The 21,439-nt window shown below is 45.0% G+C and overlaps 1 protein-coding gene and 1 non-coding gene across 7 annotated transcripts in view; one reads left to right on the top strand and one right to left on the bottom strand.

Moving 5' to 3' along the window:
• Positions 1-21,439, bottom strand: part of INSR (insulin receptor) — a 176,961-nt gene that overhangs the window by 99,197 nt on the left and 56,325 nt on the right. The gene's annotated exons all lie outside the window — the stretch shown is intronic.
• Positions 14,386-14,523, top strand: LOC114807266. Its single transcript, XR_003755317.1, has one exon. It is a non-coding gene; the product is annotated as a small nucleolar RNA SNORA7 (small nucleolar RNA).

Genomic DNA, 21,439 nt, shown 5'->3' with positions numbered 1-21,439 from the left:
ATCAGTCTCAGGAGGTTCAGGGTGGAAGAGAGGTCATCGGATATGGCAAGATGATCATTGGTCACCTGTGAAAAGGCAGTTTCAGTGGAGTGGAGGGGGCTGCAGCTGGTTTGGAGGGGGTCAAGGAGAGAATTGAAAGGAAAGAAATGGAGGCAGCGGGCATAGACGTCTCAGTCAAAGGGTTTGGAGAGACATGGCAGGAGGGAGATGGGGTGATAACTGCAGGGAGCTGTAGGGTCAAGGGAGAGGTTTTTTTTAGGATATGGGAGACCAAGAGCCTGCTTGAAAGCAGTGGGGAAGAAACCATTGGAGGGTGAAGAGTTGAAGATGGCAGTCAGGGAAGGGGCAAGTGTTTTGATAAGGGGTGAAGGAATGGGGTCAGAGGTACAGGTGGAGAGGGTAGATTTTTGAGAGGAGGGGGGAGATCTCCTCGTAGATACTACTGGGAAAGACGAAGAAAGGGCAGGAGGAGGGAGGGACTGGAGAGGAGCAGGGGAGATTTTAGGGAGGTCATGCCTGACGGTTTCAATTTTCTCAGTAATGTGACTGGGTTATTAGGGGTAAGGGATCAAGAGATTGCCGGCGGAGGGAGGGGCAGGGAGAGAGAAGCGGGGTGTTGAGCAGGGAGTTAAACAGCTGAAACACTGTATGCTCTGCACACACTAAGTGCTCAATAAATACCATTTATTGATTGACTGATTCCCTAATAATAATAATTATGGCATTTGTTATATGCTTACTATGTGCCAGGCACTGTACTAAACGCTGGGGTAGATACAAGCAAATCAGGTTTGACACAGTCTTTGTTCCACATAGGTCTCACAGTCTCAATCCTCATTGTACATATGAGGTAACTGAGGCACAGAGAAGTCAGGTGACTTGCCCAAGGTCACACAGCAGACAAGTGGCAGAGCCAGAATTAGAACCCAGATCCTTCTGACTCCCTCTCTGGGGGAGTCTCTCCCGGAGTTTAATGCATCTCTCCCTCTCTACCTTCCTTTTAGGTCCCACCCCTGTCCCGCTTCCCATTCTGGAAAAACTGATCGCCATATATCAATCAACAAATCAATGGCATTTATTGAGCGCTTACTGTGTGCAGAGCACTGTATTAAGCACTTAGGCGAGTACACTATGAGTTGGTAGACACGTTCCCTGCCCTCAACGAGCTTACAGCCTAGAGGATGCACTGACAGTCTGGAGGACTATATGGGTCAAAGATAGGACTCGGAATAGCCCACCTCACGGTTAAAGTGTAAGCTCTTTGTGGGCAAGGAATGTGCTTCTGTTATACTCTCCCAGGCACTTCCTAAAGTACACTACACCCAGAAGACACTCCGTAAATCCCATTACCACCTTTCACAGAAGGGGTAACAGATGCCCTGAGAAGTGAAGTGACCTGCCCAAGGTCCCAGAGCAGACACGTGGCAGAGCCGGAATAAGAACCCAGGTCCTCTGACTCCCAGGCCCGTGCTCCTTCCACTAGGCCATGCTGCTTCTCAATCTATGACTGATTCCCTGAAAATTAAAAACTCTGGCATATTCACATGTTATAACCACTCCCTTGATTACAACTACAATTTTCAACTTTCTTCAACATTCCTAATACCTCTGGGCAAGTTTGGTCGAATACAGTAAATACTTAATTTAAGCTGGGGAGTCTCCTCACTTTTTCCAAGCTTTTATCCCTGAGCTTTTACCCTTTCTCTTCCGTGCAATCTCCATTACTTTAATTGCCCTCTACAATCTCTCCAATTGCAAAACCTTGTAGAAAATCCGAATAAGAAGTCTTAAAATAGTTACAGTATACTGGATTCTTTGGCATCTTTGCCAACCTCAAACAACTTTTCCTCTTTCAGTCCTTTATCCTCACACTTTGCCCTCATCCTTGCCTATCCTAAAATACTCCAGTGCTAATAAGTCCAACTTTATGACTAATGCCTGGATTTTACTACCCTTTGGGTTAAAACAAGTTCATATCTTCTCTTCAAATATTTTCTTAAATAACTCCAATTCAGTGTTTAAATGTGCTTTGTGTTTAATGGTAGCTAATCCTTTTCTTTGGACAAATCAGCACAAACTAATAGAGTGTTAATGGGTTCTCAAAAGCCTAAAGAGCTTAGAGACTTGAGCATTTCTCTTTATTTTCCCTCCTCAAATGATTGTCCAAGAACCCAAAAAAGAACACTCCAGCCAGAAAATTAGAAAAATGGAAACGTTCTGCCTGACAAATACTACATCCAAACTGCAAGGGGGGTTGTGAGATTTCAACATAGGTGGGCAAGCTGACTGGTTAATAGCTCTGCCTGCCCTGGGAAAACTTAATGGCAAATTGAAAAATTTTAATGGATGCTGCCTATGTCTTAATGGGGCTAATGGTATCCAACTCTGAGAGATAAGTGCCCTGTGGATGTTCAGCTCACAACAGGAGAACCTGCTAATAGTGCTTTTTAATTAAGTAGAGGGGGCCTGAAAAACCTTGGATTGAGCTGGTGTGGGCAGGACATGATGCTGTGAGATTGAAACTGGTAAGCCTTGCTTGATTGGCAGCATTTTGCCTAAGAGTTCTAAAGCCCTCCCCCTTAACTTCACCTCACCCTACCGCCTGAATTCCAGAGACAGTCCAGAGAAGACCCAAGGTGTGAGAGAGGAAAAAGACCAACATAGAACATTTCAGGCTTTTCTACCTCAATCCATCAGAAGTGCTGATATCAGAATTACTGGGGCAGGCATTCTCATCATTATCTTATACAGTCTTCACTGTGTGCAGGGAACGTGTCTACCAACTCTGTCCTACTGTACTCTCCTAATCGCTTAGTACAGTGCTCTGCACACAGTAAGCATTCAATAAATACCATTGATTATGTGCAGAGCACTGCATTAAGCAACTGGAAAACACATAAAAGACAGTCTCTGTTCTTGAGACAGAAGACATTTATTTATGAATAAATGATACTTAGGGTGAGAGAAGAGTAAATTTTGTCTTCAAAGCACAATCCCTCCCACAGAAGGTTGGTTTTTTAAGGTATGCATCTTAAAAATTCTGACAAATTGACTTTTGATAGAAACATTTTTAAATACATTTGACCTTTACCAAAAAGGGGGAAAAAAAGAAAAAACTTTGTGATTTATCAATCACTCCATTCCTCTAAATGGTAGAGCAGAGCTGCTGTTTTCACGGATTCGTCTATAGCTGCAGATTTTATGGGCAAAAACATGAGGTCATGAGATAGTTTTAGAATTTTACAGACATTTGAAAGTGGTTAGAATTTCTCCATTTTCAGCCCCTAAGAGCTGCAAAATGAATATAATTGAGTGAGAGAGAGAAAGGGAGAGAGAGCGAGTGTGTCTGTGTTCGTGCACGCTTATGGAAGTTTCCTTGCCCCTTTCCTTTCCCAGAATGTTCGCTCCATGTATCTGGTGCTTTTCCAGTCTCTTCCTCACCTCAAACATTCCATCTGGGGCTTTTCTCTTCCCTCCAGTAACTTTCCTGCCCAGAAGACTCCCTTGGGTGGGGGCTTTCACATTCTCTCCACAGCCCAAGGCAGTCCCTCCAAAGGGTTTTGTGGGCTCACCTTTGGCTTTTGACTGATCTCTCCCTGCCCAGTGTATTGTTGCTGACTGGGACTAGAAGCCGCACTGTAACTTGAATACACTGTAGTGCCACTGTAGTGGCACAGAAGCAAAGGGGTAGGTGGGTGGGTGAGGGAGTGTATATGTGTGTGTGAAAGCAGCAGCGTGGCCTCGTGGAAAGAGCCCGGGCCTGGGAGTCAGAGAAACTGGGTTCTCATCCTGGCTCCTCCACTGGGATGCTGTGCATGACCTTGGACAAGTCACTGCACTTCTCTGTGCCTCAGTTACCTCATCGGCAAAACAGGGATTCGATACCTGTTCTCCCTCCTACCTAGACTGTGAGCCTCACGCGGGATAGGGGCTGTGTCCAACCTGCTAACCTTGTATCTACCCCGGCGTTTACAAGAGTGCTTGGCACGTAGTAAGTGCTTAACAAATACCACAATTAATTAATCTAATACAGTGAAAGCAAATCAGTATTAAGGTGCTGGGAGACATGCTGCCATCAAACCTGTACATCAGAAACTATAACAATCAGTCAGCAGTGAACAATTTAAGGATGTTAATCACCCAATAAATACTAAATAATGGCCTCACTTTGGTTTTTTGCTTAATTCTGAAAAACTGTGTTGTAGATCCCAAGTACCCAAATTCCATACAATTTAAAACTCATTTCAAAATTACTAATGGCTATTATTTTTCTTAAGCAGTTTTGCTAGTCTTTTTTTTCTTTTGATACCTTGAAAACTACACCTTGCAACCTCTCAAAATTATTTTAGGAACTATGATGCAGGGTTTCCTCTAGGATTTTAGGAAAGGGAGGGGTGAGTGTCACTGAGTACCAAAGGTGAACACGATAATCTAGAATGGTATGCAGAAATGGAATTCCCCATGACTACGAAAAACAAATGAACAAAACCCCTTCCTCTTTCTCCCCCTCAAAGAGTTTTTTTCAGTTTAACTTGCACCAGTGAAAATGGCATTTTACTGCCTGGTGATCTAGTAAACAAAAAACATATGGAAGAGAGACAGACTAACCAGCCACTTCTCGAGTATTTCCTCTGCTACCTTTCCAGCTGTTGTTTAGGGAGACTGTACTATCTGTAAGAGGAGCCAGGTGCAGAAGGCAACAAACAAGCATTACAAAGTCCCGCAATGTTCCATTAATAAATCAATGAGAATGGAGGATTTTCCTTCTGCAGAGCACAGATAACTGAAGGTCCAAAGACCCAGGTGTCTCCAGGTTGGCAACTGAGTACCATCAATAGACCGAGCAGCAAAGAGGTAGATAGAGCATAAAAATAATAATAATAATAATAATAACATTCATTAAGTGCTACTAGGTGCCAAGGTCTGTGCTCAATGCTGGGGGCCATACGAGATAATCAGGTCAGACACAGTCCTTGTCCCACTTGGGGTTCACGGACTAAGGAGGTGGGAGAACAGATCTTTAATCCTCCTTTTACAGATGAGGAAACTGAAGTACTTAGAAGTGAAATGACTTGCCTAAGATCACACAGTAGGCAAGTGGCAGAGCCAGATATAGAACCCAGGGCCACCAACTCCTAGGTCCCTGTTCCTTCCATTAGGCCACGTAGTACAATTTTGTATGGTCCAAAATTTTAAAACTGAACCCAGAAATTTGCAAAAGGGAAATGGAAGCTCTCTATTTCTAAGGGCTCGATTTAGAAACAGACCAAGGTTAATGGGGGAAAAACACGAACACAATCCCGGCTCTATCACTTGTCTGCTTTGTGACCTTGGGCAAGTCACTTCACTACTCTGGGCCTCAGTTACCCCATCTGCAAGATGGGGATTGAGACTGTGAGCCCCTCATGGGACAGGGATTGTGTCCAACCCAATTTGCTTGTATCCACCCCAGCGCTTGGTACAGTGCCTGACACATAGTAAGCGCTTAATAAATACCATAATTATTATTATTATAAAAGCTTTTTTTCCAGGAAAAGAATGACTAAGGCTGTGTCTACATTTCAGGTAAAATAAAAAAATAGTCATTCTGCAGTCATGGTGACAAAGGGTAAATATTTTGGAAATGGAGCTTCAAAGTCACATATTTTTCAAATGGTTGCAATGCTGAAAATTTTTAGATTGGTTCTGTAATTATGTGCATTGCTAATAACTACTCAAGCTAATACTTTAAAATTTTTGCTTTGAATTTCCATCACGATCAGAAGAAAAATCACCTAAATCCTAAAGGTGCAAAGCACTTACAATATTATGTTTTGACTGCCCATCAAAACATCGAAGACATGCAGGAAATCTTGGTCGAGTTTCATTTGAAACTGTGGGCAGGGAACATGTCTACAAAGTCCATCATAGTGCACTCTCCCAAGCGCTTAGTACAGTACTCTGCATGCAGTCAGCACTCAAAAAGTACGACCGGTTGAGATGAACGAACCGTGGATAAGTTTCAACTACATTTTCCCTTTCCAAGGGATCGTGTCGGGTAAGAACCAACTAGAAAAGGTAATAATGATAATATTAACTGTGGTATTTGTTAAGCGCTTACCATGTGCCAGAACCTCTACTAAGTGCGGGAGGGATACGAGCAAATCGGGTTGGCCACAGTTCGTGTCCCATGTGGGGCTCACAGTCTCAATTCCCATTTTCTAGATGAGGTATCTGAGGCCCAGAGAAGTGAAGTGATGGAGGCCATGGCGGAGGAAGGATTAGAACCCAGATCCTTTTGACTCCCCGGCCCATGCTCTACCCACTATACCACGCTGTTTCTCATGTCTTTGGTAGAGTAGTCCTTGAGAGAGTCAATCTCTTTATATGTACACAATTCTCACCACCTCCCTTGGTATCGCCATCTCTGTCTGTCTGTGTTGATTGGTGCAGCCCTAACGCAGAAATCAATCAAGGAAGGTGGCTAAGAGGTCGGCAAGTCCCTTCCCCATCAAGCTTCCCAAACCCACACAAGTGGCCTTCTCCCTCCCTTCCGACTTCCATCTCCCATGAGGAATCTTTTCCCTTGCACCCCGGAAACCATAGCAACGATGCCCCAGCCAATCTGCAAGGGGGAAAACAGGGGTTATTTACCGTAACCTGAGTTCTTCAAAGGATGACGTGCTCTCTCCCAGGATAGCAGTCAGCCGGACCAAAAGGAAGTTGAATCTGTCCTCCCGTAGACCTAGGCAGGCTGGCCCCTCTCCCGTCTAGTTTCCCAACAGAACTGGAGGGAGCCCAAGAGGGAAAAAAAAAAAAAAAAAACAAAAAAAAACACACCACCCTCTAGAGAGGGGTGGAGGGGAGATCAAGTTTACAAGAGGGCAACAAGGAGAGGCTACCAGAGTGACTAATGATAATAATAATTGTGGTATTTGGTAAACGCTTACTGTCAGGCACTGTGCTAAGCACTGGGGTGGATACAAGCACATCAGGTTGGACACTGTTCCTGTCCCACGTGGGGCTCACAGTGTTAATTCCCATTTTACAGATGAGAGAAGTGGGGTGTAGAGAAGTGAAGTGACTTGCCCAAAGCCCACATAGCAGACAGGCGGCAGAGCTGGTGTTAGAACCCATGACCTTCTGATTCCCAAGTCCAGGCTCTATTCACTACGCCATGCTGCTTCTCTACTGTGTCCCTCTCACAGCTCTGGAGAAGACAGTGAGTAGCGAGGTCCTGGTGCCTTACAAATCAATACTTACACAGAATAATAATAATAATAATAGTATTTATTAAGTGCTTACTATGTGCCACGCACTGTACTAAACGCTGGGGTGGATACAAGCAAATCAGGTTGGACACAGTCCCTGCCCCATGTGGGGCTCACAGTCTCAATCCCTATTTTCCAGATGAGGTAACTGAGGCCCAGAGAGGTGAAGTGACTTGCCCAAGGCCACACAGCAGACAAGTGGCAGAGCTGGGATTAGAACCCATGTCCACTATGCCAGGGAACCAAAAAGGGGTGGGGTAATGAGGTCAAAGAAAGGTTGCTGCCCTGTTTCCTTGAAGGAACCCAGCGGGACAGCTGAGGACGCTGCAGAAACGTGGCTGGGATCAGGAGCCGCTGAAGTTGGCTGGAGCCTGCTCACTGTGGGCAGCGAATGTGCCTACCAGCTCTGTGATAGTGTCCTCTCCTAAGCACTCAATAATAATAATAATAATGATGGTATTTGCTAAGCGCTTACTATGTGCCAGGCACAGTGCTCTGCACACAGGAAGTGCCCAATAAATACTATCGATGGATTGATTCTAACAATGTCTGCCTTCCTCTCCAGACTGTAAGCTCGTTGTGGTCAAGGAACGTGTCCACTGACTCTGTGATAGTGTCCTCTCTCACACACAGGAAGCGCTCAATAAATACCACTGATGAATTATATCGATGTCTGCCTCCCCCTAGAGCCTGTAAGCATGTTGTGGGTAGGGAACTTGTCTACCAACTCAGCAATGTTATACTCTCCCAGGTGCCTAGTCCAGTGCTCTGCACACAGTAAGCGCTCAATAAATACGATTGATTGATTGAATCTCCAACAGGGCTACCAGGCCACAATAGGGTCTTGCTTGACACGCAGTAAGCATTTAAATAATAATGGTAATAATAATAATGATAAAAAACAGACTGTCGCTTGTCCCCAGGCTCAAGAGAAGCAGTGTGGCCTAGGGGAGAGAGCACCGACCTGGGAGTCAGAAGGATCTATGTTCTAAACCCGGCTCTGCCAACTGCCTGCTGTGTGACCTTGGGCAAGTCACTTCACCTTTTCTGTGTCTTAGTTTCCTCAACTGTAAATTGGGGATCCCTGTTCTCCCTCCTACTTAGACTGTGAGCCCCATACCGGGCAAGGAGTATAACCCTGTGTCCATTGGAAGCAGCATGGTGTACTGGATACAGCATGGGCCTGGGAGTCAGAAGCTCATGAGTTCTGATCCTGGCTCCTGCCATTTGTCTGCTGTGAGACTTTGGGTAAGTCACTTTACTTCTCTATGCCTCAGTTACCTCATCTGTAAAATGGGGATTGAAATGGTGAACCCCAAGTGGGGCAGGGACTGTGTCCAACCCAATTTGGTTGTATCCACCCCAGCGCTTAGTACAGTGTCTGGCACAAAGTAAGCACTTAACAAATACCATAATTATTATGTCTGGCCTAATTAACCTATACCTACTCCCATACTTGGAACAGGGTTGACACATAGTAAGCGCTTAACAAATACCATAATTATTATTACTATGTCTGACCTAATTAACTTGTACCTACCCCAGGGCTTAGAGCAGGATTGACACATAGTAAGCGCTTAACAGAAAACATTATAAAAAATAATAATAGAATGGGCTTTCCGTTTCCTGACCAGCCCCAGCCTCACGGGAGGCTCCAGCTGGGAATGAGCTGCCTCTGCGGGCCCAACCTTTTCCTTTTATGTTCCCCTAGTCCCAGATTTGTCTGTGTTTCCCTTCCTCACTAGGTTTTGTCTGTGGCTCTCATATTATTCTCAGTCCCAAGCCCCCGGGACCCCCAAGCTCAAAATGAAGAATTGGCGCTTTTGGCTGTGACCATCTCCTGGATCTTCCCTCTAGACTGTAAATTGTAGGCAGGGAGGGTGTCTACCAACTCTGTCGTGTTGTACTCTCCCAAGTGCTAGTCCAGTGCTCCCGGCTCTGCCACTTGTTTGCTGTGTGACCTCGGGCAAGTCGCTTAACTTCTCTGTGCCTGTTACCTCATCTGTAAAATGGGAATTAAGACTGTGAGCCCCCTGTGGGACTGGGACTCTGTCCAACCCGATTTGCTTGCATCCACCCCAGCATTTAGTATAGTGCCCAGCACATAGGAAGTGCTAACAGATACCACAGTTATTATTATTGCTCCACACTTAGTAAGTGCTCAATAAATATGATTGATTGATTGATGCAGGGGACCCCTCTCCATCTCACCTCACTGTTCCTATTCCCTCCCTAAACATTTTGGAAGTTTCAAAACGGAGAACTGAAAAGCAATTTCTACACCTTTCCCCAATCATTCTTCACTAACTAAAAGGCTGCAGTGGAACTCGGGGGAAACTGCATGGAGCGGTTTGAGAGTCGAGGGGTTGCTATGAAGAGCCTAAAGCTGGGGAGAGACCCTGGTCTGAGCAGCCAGACCAGGGGAGCAGTGTGGCCTAGTGGAGAGAGCATGGGCCTGGAAATCAAAAGGGCCTGGGTTCTAATCCCAGATCCACCACTTGTCTGCTGTGTGATTTTGTGATTTCTCTGGGCCTCAGTTACCTCAACTGGAAAATGTGGATTGAGACTGTAAGCGCCATGTGGGACAAGGACTGTGTTCAACCTGATTAGCTTGTATCCACCCCAGTGCTTAGTATAGCATGGCTTAGTACAGCATGGTTTAGTACAGAGAAGTAGCATGGCTCTGTGGCAAAAGCCTGGGCTTTGGAGTCAGAGGTCATGGGTTTGAATCCTGACTCTGCCACTTGTCAGCTGTGTGACTGTGGGCAAATCACTTCACTTCTCTGTGCCTCAGTTACCTCATCTGTAAAATGGGGATTAAGACTGTGAGCCCACGTGGGACAACCTGATTCCCCTGTGTCTACCCCAGCACTTAGAACAGTGTTCTGCACATAGTAAGCGCTTAACAAATACCATCATAATTATTATTATTATTACAGTGCCTGGCACAGAGGAAGTGCTTAATAAATGCCATTATTATTATTATTTCTTATTAAGCCAATCTCCCAAGACTCCCCAAGGCCCAGGTTTTGCCCTGGCCTCCCTGCTCTCCTCTCTCAAGTTTTGACAGGTCGGCTCTCCTCCCTGGCCCTTGGGCAGAAGAGACATAATAGGTTGGTTTGGCAAACTAACACTTAGAGCCAGCGCTGCGTCCACTTACTCTACACATACTACATCTCCTCCAAGAGGCCTTCCCTAAGCCCTCATTTCCTCTTCTCCCACTCCCTTCTGAGTCACCCTTGCTCTGGGATTTGCTCCCTCTTCTCACCCCGTCCTCTGCCCCACAGCATTTAAGTCCATATCCATAATTCATTTATACTTCTATGAATGTCAGTCTCCCCCTCTAGAATGGAAGCTCGCTGTGGGCAGGGTACATGACTACCAACTCTGTTATATCGTACTCTCCCAAGCGCTTAGAACAGTGCTCTGCATACAGTAAGCGCTCGAGAAACATCTGATTGACTGATGCTCTATTTGACTCTCCCAAGCGCTTAGCACCCTCGCTCTGCACAGAGTAAGTGCTCGATAAATTCCACTGATTGCAAAATATTTCTGATGACCACCATCTGTGGTGCTGATTACATTAACGTCCATCAGACTCAGATACTAAGGCTGAAAAAAATCTTTCGTATGGGTCCGATAACCGTAAACCTTACTGGAACTGCTCGAAAACTGAGAAAATAATGCTGCAGAAAAGAGGAGCTGAAACATACAAAGCCCTGCTGATTGGCTTCAATAATAGCCTCTATGTCCAAACAACAGACACCCTGATAACATCTCCTAACATGATGCATTCCCCTCTTTACCAAGCTTGAACTCTTCCCTAGATATTACGCCTTATTACTGAAAATGTGTCCCAGGAGAGATTTACCATCCTAATTTCCTTTAGCGAACAGTTCACGTCTTACCTTTACGGCGACTCAAAAAGAACTGCGAATTGGCCTAAAGTGAGCTGCGTGAAATCAATTCCTATTTAGGAGTGGCATGAGCTATTGCATGACCTTTGCTCTTGTGGTTGAAAATGCTGTTGTTATCAGACCTCCTTGGTTTTCTCCAACCCAGAATTTTAAGTACTTTGACTGGACTTTGTTTTTTCAAACCAGGAACATCCTAAAATAGGAAACGATGCCCCAAGAACTTTCAATTAAAGAACGCGTCGAAGTTTCCGTCCCGTTTGAGTGGTTTTTACGTTTACAATTGATTTCAAACCAATGCTATGGTTTTAATCAATGCAAAACATCTAATCCTGTCGCGTCTTCCTTTTCCAACTCCCCTTTCACCAAGTGGGCCGGTAAACCATTATTGCACATTACCCTTTGAATTACACAAGAATTACTACATCAAGCAACACGGATTATAAAAGGGTAGAGAGGTCCAATTTGAAGAAAAAGGCACCGTCATTACAAATAATCCCAAATCCATTTATGCTGATGACAAAAATCAATTAGTCGAAAGTGTTCAGAATGCATCACAGCTAAGGTAGTCTATCACTGATAACACAATTCTACAGTCACATTTTGGCAGAGTTACCCACAAAAACCTATCCTGGGTTTCCTCAAAAAAAAAACTTACCAGATATTTCGAGCTGTTCCTGTGTAAATCAGGAGGCGATATCAGTGTGTCAGAGCAGTCTCTGGTGCTGCCTCTTAAATACTATGGATTGATTGAGGTAATTCAACTGAGCACCCACAGTGTGAAGAACAATCGACCAATCGATGATATTTAAGAGAAGCAGCTTGGCTCAGTGGAAAGAGCCCAGGCTTGGCAGTCAGAGGTCATGGGTTCTAATTCCAGCTTTGCCGCTTGCCAGCTGTGTGACTTTGGGCATGTCACTTAACTTCTCTGTGCCTCAGTAACCTCATCTGTAAAATGGGGATTAAAACTGTGAGCCCCACGTGGGACAAACTGATCACCTTGTATCCCCCCAGCGCTTAGAACAATGGTTTGCACATAGTAAGTGCTTAACAAATAACACCATTATTCTTATTATTATTACTGAGCGCTTATTGTGTGCACAGCACTGTTAATAATAATGTTGATATTTGTTAAGCGCTTACTATGTGCCGAGCACTGTTCTAAGCGCTGGGGTAGACATAGGGGAATCAGGTTGTCCCACGTGGGGCTCACAGTCTTCATCCCCATTTTACAGATGAGGGAACTGAGGCACAGAGAAGTTAAGTGACTTGCCCACAGTCACACAGCCGACAAGTGGCAGAGCTGGGATTCGAACTCATGAGCCCTGACTCCAAAGCCCGTGCTCTTTCCACTGAGCCACGCTGCTTCTCTAAGTGCTTGGGAGAGTCCAATCCAACAGAGTTAGTAGACGGGATTTCCACCCTCAAGCAGTTTAGAGTCTACAGGGGGAATGCCAAAATAATTGACAGATAAGAGGATGATGGAAAAGTGAATGCATAAATGAGTGGTCTATTATATAGGCAGATATTTTCCCCTGAAGCTTTAATTAAATCAACACTTTGGGCTTTCCCCCTCCCCTCCTCAATCCCCAATTAACTAGAGACAGCCAAATAGTCCCTTTTTTGTATACTGCTGGTAAAGTGCCTTCTCTAAAGTGCCTTCTCTGTGCCAGGCAGTGTACTAAGGACTTGGGGCCCTTAGTACAAAAGGCCACCTAGAGTGAAGCACTTGCTTTTAGGGAAAGCTGGGTGGCCTGGTGGAGAGGGCCTGGGAATCAGAAGGACCTGGGTTCTAATCCCGGCTCTGCCAATTTCTTGCTGTGTGACCTCGGGCAAATCACATTACTTCCCTGTGACTCAGTTTTCTCAACTACCAAATGGGGATATCTGTTCTCCCCCCTACTTAGACTGTGAGCTCCATGCGGGACACGGACTGTGACTGACCTAATTGGCTTGTACCTACCACAGCACTTTGAACAGTTTTTGACACATAGTAAGCACTTATTACCATTTTTTTTAAAAAAAAAGGTCTACAGGTAAACACAGCTGCTGCATAAATTAAATGCTTCAGCTGGATTGTAGAGGCAGTTTATTGGCAGCCACAATCTTCTGAAATTGCCTGGATATTCAGTCCCAACTTCCTTACGGACACGTGGTTTTGAAGGGTGTTTCGCATTTTTTGGGAGAGTCGGAGTTGGGCCAAACAGAAAGCCTGACCCGCCATCAAGAAATCATCCACTACAGACATGACAACGCAAGGTGGGCAGCGTGGCCTAGCTGGAAGAGCACGGGTTTATGAGTCAGAGGACTTGGGTTCTAATCCTGGCTCCGCTGCTTGCCAGCTGCATGGCCTCGGGCAACTCACTTTGCTTCTCTGGGCCTCAGTTCCCTCATCTGCAAAATGGGGATTCAATACCTGACCTCCCTCCTACTTAGACTGTGAACCCCTTGTGGGACCTGATGATCTTGCACCTTCCCCAAAGCTTAGTACAGTGCTTGGCACATAGTAAGTGCTTAACAAATACCACAGTAATTATTAACCCAAAGCTGTTACTTTCACTCTAGAGAATATGGGAGGATTTAGCTTCTCATGAGTGAAATGAAGGGGGATTAGTGGGAAGGTAATGGAGCAAGTGTTTGCCTTACACTTACATCCCTTCCTCCAAAGATATTTATACAAAGGCACAGGCAATTAAACAATGGTATATACTAAGCACTTACTGAGTGCCAAGCACTGTACTAGGTGCTTGGGGAAGGACAATACAAGAGAGTAGGTAGACACGATCTTTTGCCCACAAGGAGCTAACAGTCTAATGGGATCATTTCGTTATGACATCCCTTGTCTTTATTTACTGAGAAATACATAGCCCTGAGAAGTTCCGGCTTGGGCCAATCTCCCAAAGGGCAACTGCCAATAGAAGGAATCAAATTCATCAAGGAGGTGCAGAAAAGTAGTGTGGCCTACTGGAAAGAGGCCTGTCCTGGGAATCAGAGGACCTGGGTTCTAATCCCGGCTCCGCCACCTGTCTGCTGTGTGACTTTGGGCAAGCCACTTCATTTCTCTGTGCCTCAGTTACTTCATCTGTAAAATGGGGATGGAGACTATGAGCCCACGTGGGACAGGGACTGTGTCCAACCTGATTTGCTTGTATCCACCCCAGCACATAGTACAGTGCCTGGAACAAAGTAAGTGCTTTACAAATACCATTATTGTTATTACTCCCTTCTCAAGGTCACACCTGGAGAGTTCCCAGTACTCTATCAGTCACGACTACAGGAGGGAGAGTCAAGCAGAGGCATATCCAATCCATTCCTAGCTTGGGCAGTGGCTAGTGAGTGGAAGGCAATCTGCTACAAGCCAAAACTCACCTGTGCTGGGCAGCAGTGGCATTAGAGAGAGTGGAGGGCAGAGACTCGTTTACTGCACAGAAGGAGGCAATGGTAAACCACTTCCGGATTTTTATAAGAAAACTCTATGGATACATACTAGAACGACTGCAGATGGAAGTGGGGCATTCTGGGAGAGGTGTGTCTGTGGTGTCGTTATGGGTCGGGCACGACTCGACAGCATAAAACAAAAACACTATTATTATTACTACTATAATTATTATTAATCCCAGCTCCATCATTTGTCTGCTGTGTGACCTTGGGCAAGTCACTTCACTACTCTGTGCCTCAGTTACTTCATCTGTAAAATGGGGATTAAGACTGTGAGCCCCATGTGGGACATGGGTTGGTCCATCCTAAATAATTTATATCTACCCCAGCACTCAATACAGTGCCTGGCACATAGCACTTAACAAATATCATTTTAAAAAAGTCCAAAGAATGACACTAGTTTAGGGATGGCCTATGAAATGTTCCACTTCACCTCCTACTTTTTTGGTGCTCCTGTGGCTCACTAAACAGGATGCCCTCATTACGCGTGGCTCAGTGGAAAGAGCACAGGCTTTGGAGTCAGAGGTCATGGGTTTGAATCCCGGCTCGGCCACTTGTCAGCTGTGTGACTGTGGGCAAGTCATTTAACTTCTCTGTGCCTCAGTTACCTCATCTGTAAAATGGGGATTAAGACTGTGAGCCCCACGTGGGACAACCTGATTTCCCTGTGTCTACCCCAGCGCTTAGAACAGTGTTCTGCACATAGTAAGCGCTTAAAAAATACCAACATTACATTATTATACCAGACAAATTAATAATAATGGCTGCTGTTAAGCACTTATTATATGCCAAGCACTGTACTAATCACTGCAGTAGATACAACTTAATCACGGGGCTCCCAGTCTAGAGGAGAGGGAGAGAGAGACCAGGAAGTGAATCCCCATTTTACAGATGACGAAACTGGAGCACCAATAAGTGAAGTGACTTGCCCAAGATCACCCAGCAGGCAAGTGGCAAAACTGGGCTTAGAACCTAGATCCCCTGACTCCCAGGCCCAGGCTCTTTCCATTAGGCCAACCCACTTTAAATCTTAGCCACGGAACAAACATCTGTTACTTAAAAAATGATGTTTATTAAACTTCCCAAATTCGTTTCTTTTGACGTCTAAGGGACAAGGAGCACCCAAGTGGGTAGTTTCATTTCCAGACATTTAACTACCAAGAAATGGGAGCAGCCTGCAGTTCTCCACCCCTAAATTCCCAAGGAAAACCAGACCCATCTCTAGAAATAGCAAAGGGTCTAAAGACCTTGGGAATTATCTGTTCTTGAATAAAAATTATATAATTGATACTTTGCAGTTTCTAAACGTTTGTTAGGAAGTGGAGTAGGCCTGGCAAGTCTATGGACCAATCAATTATGCCCCACCGCTTTAAGAAAAGAAGCTCTTTTCTCGTAATCTGAGCTGGAACTAACCCATGAGACTCATCAGTAAAATGCCTTGAAAGTCTAGTGAGGTTCCATATCCAGTAACAGCAGTTCTACGAGAATTCCAAGCCCCCATCAACATTTCTAGTAGCAAGTTAGGAGAGAAAAATGGCATTTGACTCACAAGCTGAATCCTAAAAAACTCTCATTGTAATCATTTTCCCCCTCATCTTGTCTTGTCTTACGCTGTCGAGTCGTCTTCGACCCATAGAGATTCCACACGGACACATCTCTCCCAGAAGGCCCCACTTCTATCTGCAATCGTTCTGGTAGCATATCCACAGAGTTTTCTTGGTAAAAATACTGAAGTGGTTTACCATCGCCTTCTTCTGCACAGTAAACTTGAGTCTCCGCCCTTGACTCTCTCCCATGCAACTGCTTCCCGGCCAGGTGAGTTCTGACATAGCAGATTCCCTTCCATCCTCTAGTCACCGGCCAACCTGGGAATGGGATGGGTATGCATCCCTTTGCCTCTCCCTCCTGTAACCGAGACTGGAAGAGAACTGAAAACTGTCCGGGTGCCATCCTGAGAGGGGTTCCTTCATCTACTTCACCTAAAAACACCTCCTCACCTCCTTGCATCTCATTAGTAGTCGTAGAAGCTGCATGGCTTAGTGGATAGAGCATGGGCCTGGGAGTCAGAGGACCTGGGTTCTAATCCCAGCTCTGTCACTTGCCTGCTGGGTGACCTTGGGCAAGTCACTTCACTTCTCTGAGCCTCAGTTTCCTCATCTGCAAATGAGAATTAAATATCTGGCTTGATTTCCCTCTCCCTTAGGCGGTGTGCCCCTCTATAGGACAGGTACTGTGCCCAACCTGATGATTTTGTATCTAACCCAGCATTTAGTACAGTGCATACCTTTAGCAAATACCACAACTAATAGTGTTATTCATAAAAACCAACTTCAAGTAAAAGGCTCTAAAGCTCTTAAAGCATATCTAATACAATGTATTTATTCTTACACTAGTTTTGCAATATCATTTTCTTCCTGTCATGACTAGAATTGAAGACTAAATCCACTAGTGTCACCCTGTCTCCTGAGATCTAGATTAAGGATGTCTCCTTCCTTCCAGAAATTTTTTTTAAAAATCTAATCTGATGGAAAAATGAAGAATAGAACATTTCCTGGACAGATGTCATCATTACAACTAAGATAGCAAACTTCAGTGGTCAGACAGTAACTATTCAGTGATGCAAAAGGAAATGTGAAGGAAAAGGAAAAGCAGCCATATCCTGGATCTAATTTGAGCCATCAAAGTTCCTGAAGGAAAGAGAAGTTTGAGCTTCAAGGAGATTAATCTTCTAACCAGATCAATTACTCTGTCAGAGCAGACTTAGCCACAACCTTAGAAGGGAAGCAGCGTGGCCTAGTGGATAAAGCTCGGGCCTGGGAGACAGAGGACCTGGGTTCTAATCCCAGCTCCGCCACTTGCCTGCTGGGTGACTCAGCACATAGTACGTGCTTAATAAATTCTACAATCATTATTATTATTACTGATTGAAAGCCTATTGGGTGTGAAGCACTGCCCTGAGCACTTGGGAGAATATGACAGAAGCTAGAGTTGACAACCTGAGGGTGGAGAGAGATGGTCAGAAATAATTATGTGCCGGTAGTGGAAAGTAGCACAGCTATTACAAGAAGAAATGACTGAGGAAATAATTGAGTATACAAATAAAGAAACCTATATACCTAAGTGCTATGGGTAGGGGCTGAGCTGACATGACTAATATGATAATAATTATGGTTATTTGCTAAGCGTTTGCTATGTGCCAAGCACTGGTCTAAGCACTGGGGTAGATACAAGGTAATCAGGTTGGACCCAGTCCCTGTCCCACATGGGGCCCACAGTCTTATTCCACATTTTCCAGATGTGGAAACTGAAACTGAGGAAATTTTCCTCAGTGAGGTGACTTGCCCAAGATCACTCATCAGAGAAGGGGCAGAGCCGGGATTAGAACCCATGTCCTCTGACTGCCAAGCCCATGCTCTTGCCACTAGGCCACGCTGCTTCGTGTGTGATGCCAGCTACACACCCTCTGGAGACTGGGAAAACAGTGGGGCCTAATGGAAAAGCACGGGACTGAGTCTCTCGATTTGATCGACTGAATCAGAAGTCCTGGGTTCGACCTCCCAGCTCTGCCACGAGCTTGCTGTGTGACCCTAGGCAAATCATTTAACCTCTCCGGACCTCATTTCCTGATCTGTGAAATGGGAATAAAATAGACTGTGAACGACTGGTGGGGCAATCTCATAACCTTGTACCTACCCCAGTGCTTAGCACATAGTACACACTTATTAAATGCTATCATTAAATTTCAATTGATGGTATTTATTAAGTGCTTACTGTGTGCAGAGCACTGAACTTCGTGCTTGGATGTAAAATTAAACACCCACATCGCTCATTTCAAAACTGTAAACATCTTTCCACTGGCTTTAGCCCAATCATCAAAAATGTCTTAACTAACAAAAATGTCTGCAGCACTGAACACTGCCCACCCCCCCCACCCCAAATGTGAAGTTCATTCACATTTCTTCAATAGGAACCACCACACAGTAGGAGGATATAATTAGGAAATACGGTCAGTGAACTTTGAACCAGCTATTGTTATGATCTGAGAAGGATTTGTGTAGACTTTCCTTTGGGACATGGTCAATTTCCCTCAACTAAATTATGAAGTTTGCAAAGGTCCCCAAATAATAATACTAACGACTCTTTGAATTAACCGTGTTTTTCTTCCTGCAAGCTCAAAGCAAAGTCCTGAATTGTTAACACCCTTTTATATTGGCCATTACTTACATCATAAACTCTACATTGAAGAAGTTTATTTACAAAGTAGTCCTTGCCAAGAAATGTTCCTTCTAAAGGAAAACATTAAAAGTGTCACCTGAACAGACTTGGAACGAAATAAATTGCTAGCAATTTTCAAGGTAATCGACTCCATCTCAATGACAGATTATCCAAATTATTGTTTGACGCCTTTTGGAAAAAAAAAAGTCACAGGATGAAGTCTCTCAAAGAAAACAATGACCAAAAGAGAACAGAATAAAATTGGAGGAAGCCTTTTTTTAAAAAAAAAATATTAAAAATAAAAATGCTTTGAAAAAGGTTGAACTAGTACTTAAATCAGGACACTGCAAAAAGTTTTATTTTATTAATGCACTATGAATTGCCCACTGGGTGCATGACACTATATGAATTCAGAGTAGATTATAAATTATTTATTCATATTAATGTCTGTCTCCCCCCTAAGACTGTAGGCTCGTTATGGGCAGGTAACGTATCTGCTAATTCTGTGGTATTGCACTCTCCCTAGTGCTTAGTACAGTGTTCTGCTCATAGGAAGTGCCAATAAATACCACTGATTCATTGAGGCAGTTCTTGCCTTCTAGCAACACAATCTGGGAGTGAGGAGAAGGAACAGACAAGGAACACGTAGTCAACATAACAATATACGCATGATAAATATGTACATAGCAACATGCAGTGTGTACACAACAGTTGGCTGGGGGAAGAGGAGAAGAGATGCATGTTGATCATGTTACAGAGTATTTGTGCTCTTAACTGCAGTAATTCTGAACTTCTGCTTCACCGAGGGCATTAACAGTAGAGACGGTCCTTGACTTAGGGAGGAAGAATGATCTAGTGAAAAGAGCCCATCAATGGAAGTCAGGAGACACAGATTCTAGTCCCAGCTTTAACATGGGTCTGTTTTTTGTTTTATTTCATTTTTATGGTATTCATTAATGCTGTACTATGCGCTGGGGAGGTACCAGCAAATCGGGTTGGACACAGTCCCTGTCCCACATGGGGCTCACAGTCTTAATCACCCTTTTACAGATGAGGGAACTGAGGCCCAGAGAAGCAATTTGCCCAAGGTCACATGGCAGACAAGTGGTGGGGTCGTGATTAGAACCCAGGTCCTCTGACTCTCAGGCCCAGGCTTTCCCCGCTAGGCCATGCTGCTCCTTTATATCACCTCGGTTTGGACTTTGTGGCTTCAACTCTTGGGGTGCAGGCCAAGGGTGGAGGGAGTGGCAGGGAAATGGGGAAAGGATTTTCAAAGTTGTCATTGGGATGGGGGAAGTGGGGACAAGAAAGTCTGAGAGGGGACAGAGAGGGAAAAGACCAGGGGGGCAGGTAGGAGGGGGATAACCTGATTGACAGGCAAAGTCAGCTGGGCTGATGAACCCAGCCATTTGACTTCCGATGAAGAATCAGCTGCCCATAGAACCTATCGGACAACATTAAATCCATCAAGCAATCAATGGTACTTATTCATTCATTCATTCATTCAATAGTATTTATTGAGCGCTTACTATGTGCAGAGCACTGTACTAAGCACTTGGGATGAACAAGTTGGCAACAGATAGAGACAGTCCCTGCCGTTTGACGGGCTTACAGTCTAATCGGGGGAAAACGGACAGACAAGAACAATGGCACTAAACAGCGTCAAGGGGAAGAACATCTCGTAAAAACAATGGCAACTAAATAGAATCAAGGTGATGTACAATTCATTAACAAAATAAATAGGGTAACGAAAATATATACAGTTGAGCGGACAAGTACAGTGCTGTGGGGATGGGAAGGGAGAGGTGGAGGAGCAGAGGGAAAAGGGGAAAATGAGGCTTAAGCTGCGGAGAGGTAAAGGGGGGATGGCAGAGGGAGTAGAGGGAGAAGAGGAGCTCAGTCTGGGAACGCCTCTTGGAGGAGGTGATTTTTAAGTAAGGTTTTGAAGAGGGAAAGAGAATCAGTTTGGCGGAGGTGAGGAGGGAGGGCGTTCCAGGACCGCGGGAGGACGTGACCCAGGGGTCGACGGCGGGATAGGCGAGACCGAGGGACGGTGAGGAGGTGGGCGGCAGAGGAGCGGAGCGTGCGGGGTGGGCGGTAGAAAGAGAGAAGGGAGGAGAGGTAGGAAAGGGCAAGGTGATGGAGAGCCTTGAAGCCTAGAGTGAGGAGTTTTTTTTTGGAGCGGAGGTCGATAGGCAACCACTGGAGTTGTTTAAGAAGGGGAGTGACATGCCCAGATCATTTCTGCAGGAAGATGAGCCGGGCAGCGGAGTGAAGAATAGACCAGAGCGGGGCGAGAGAGGAGGAAGGGAGGTCAGAGAGAAGGCTGACACAGTAGTCTAGCCGGGATATAACTTATGGAGAGCTTATTATGAGCAGAGCACTTTAAGCGCTTGGGAGAGCACATTACCACAGAACTAGCAGATACATTCCCTGCCCACAACCAACTTGTAGTCTAGGGGTGAGATGGACATCTAGATGAATAAATAATTTATAAATACATAATTTAAGGGTATGTACTTGAGTGCTATGGGGCTGGGGGTGGGGGGAATATCAAATGTCTAAAGGTCACAGATCCTAGTGCACGGACGATGCCCAAGGGAAAGCAAGGCGGGGAAAAGA

The sequence above is a fragment of the Ornithorhynchus anatinus genome, chromosome X1 (assembly GCF_004115215.2).
Source record: "Ornithorhynchus anatinus isolate Pmale09 chromosome X1, mOrnAna1.pri.v4, whole genome shotgun sequence".
Taxonomy (NCBI): domain Eukaryota; kingdom Metazoa; phylum Chordata; class Mammalia; order Monotremata; family Ornithorhynchidae; genus Ornithorhynchus; species Ornithorhynchus anatinus.
This window is presented reverse-complemented; position numbering and strand designations above follow the sequence as displayed.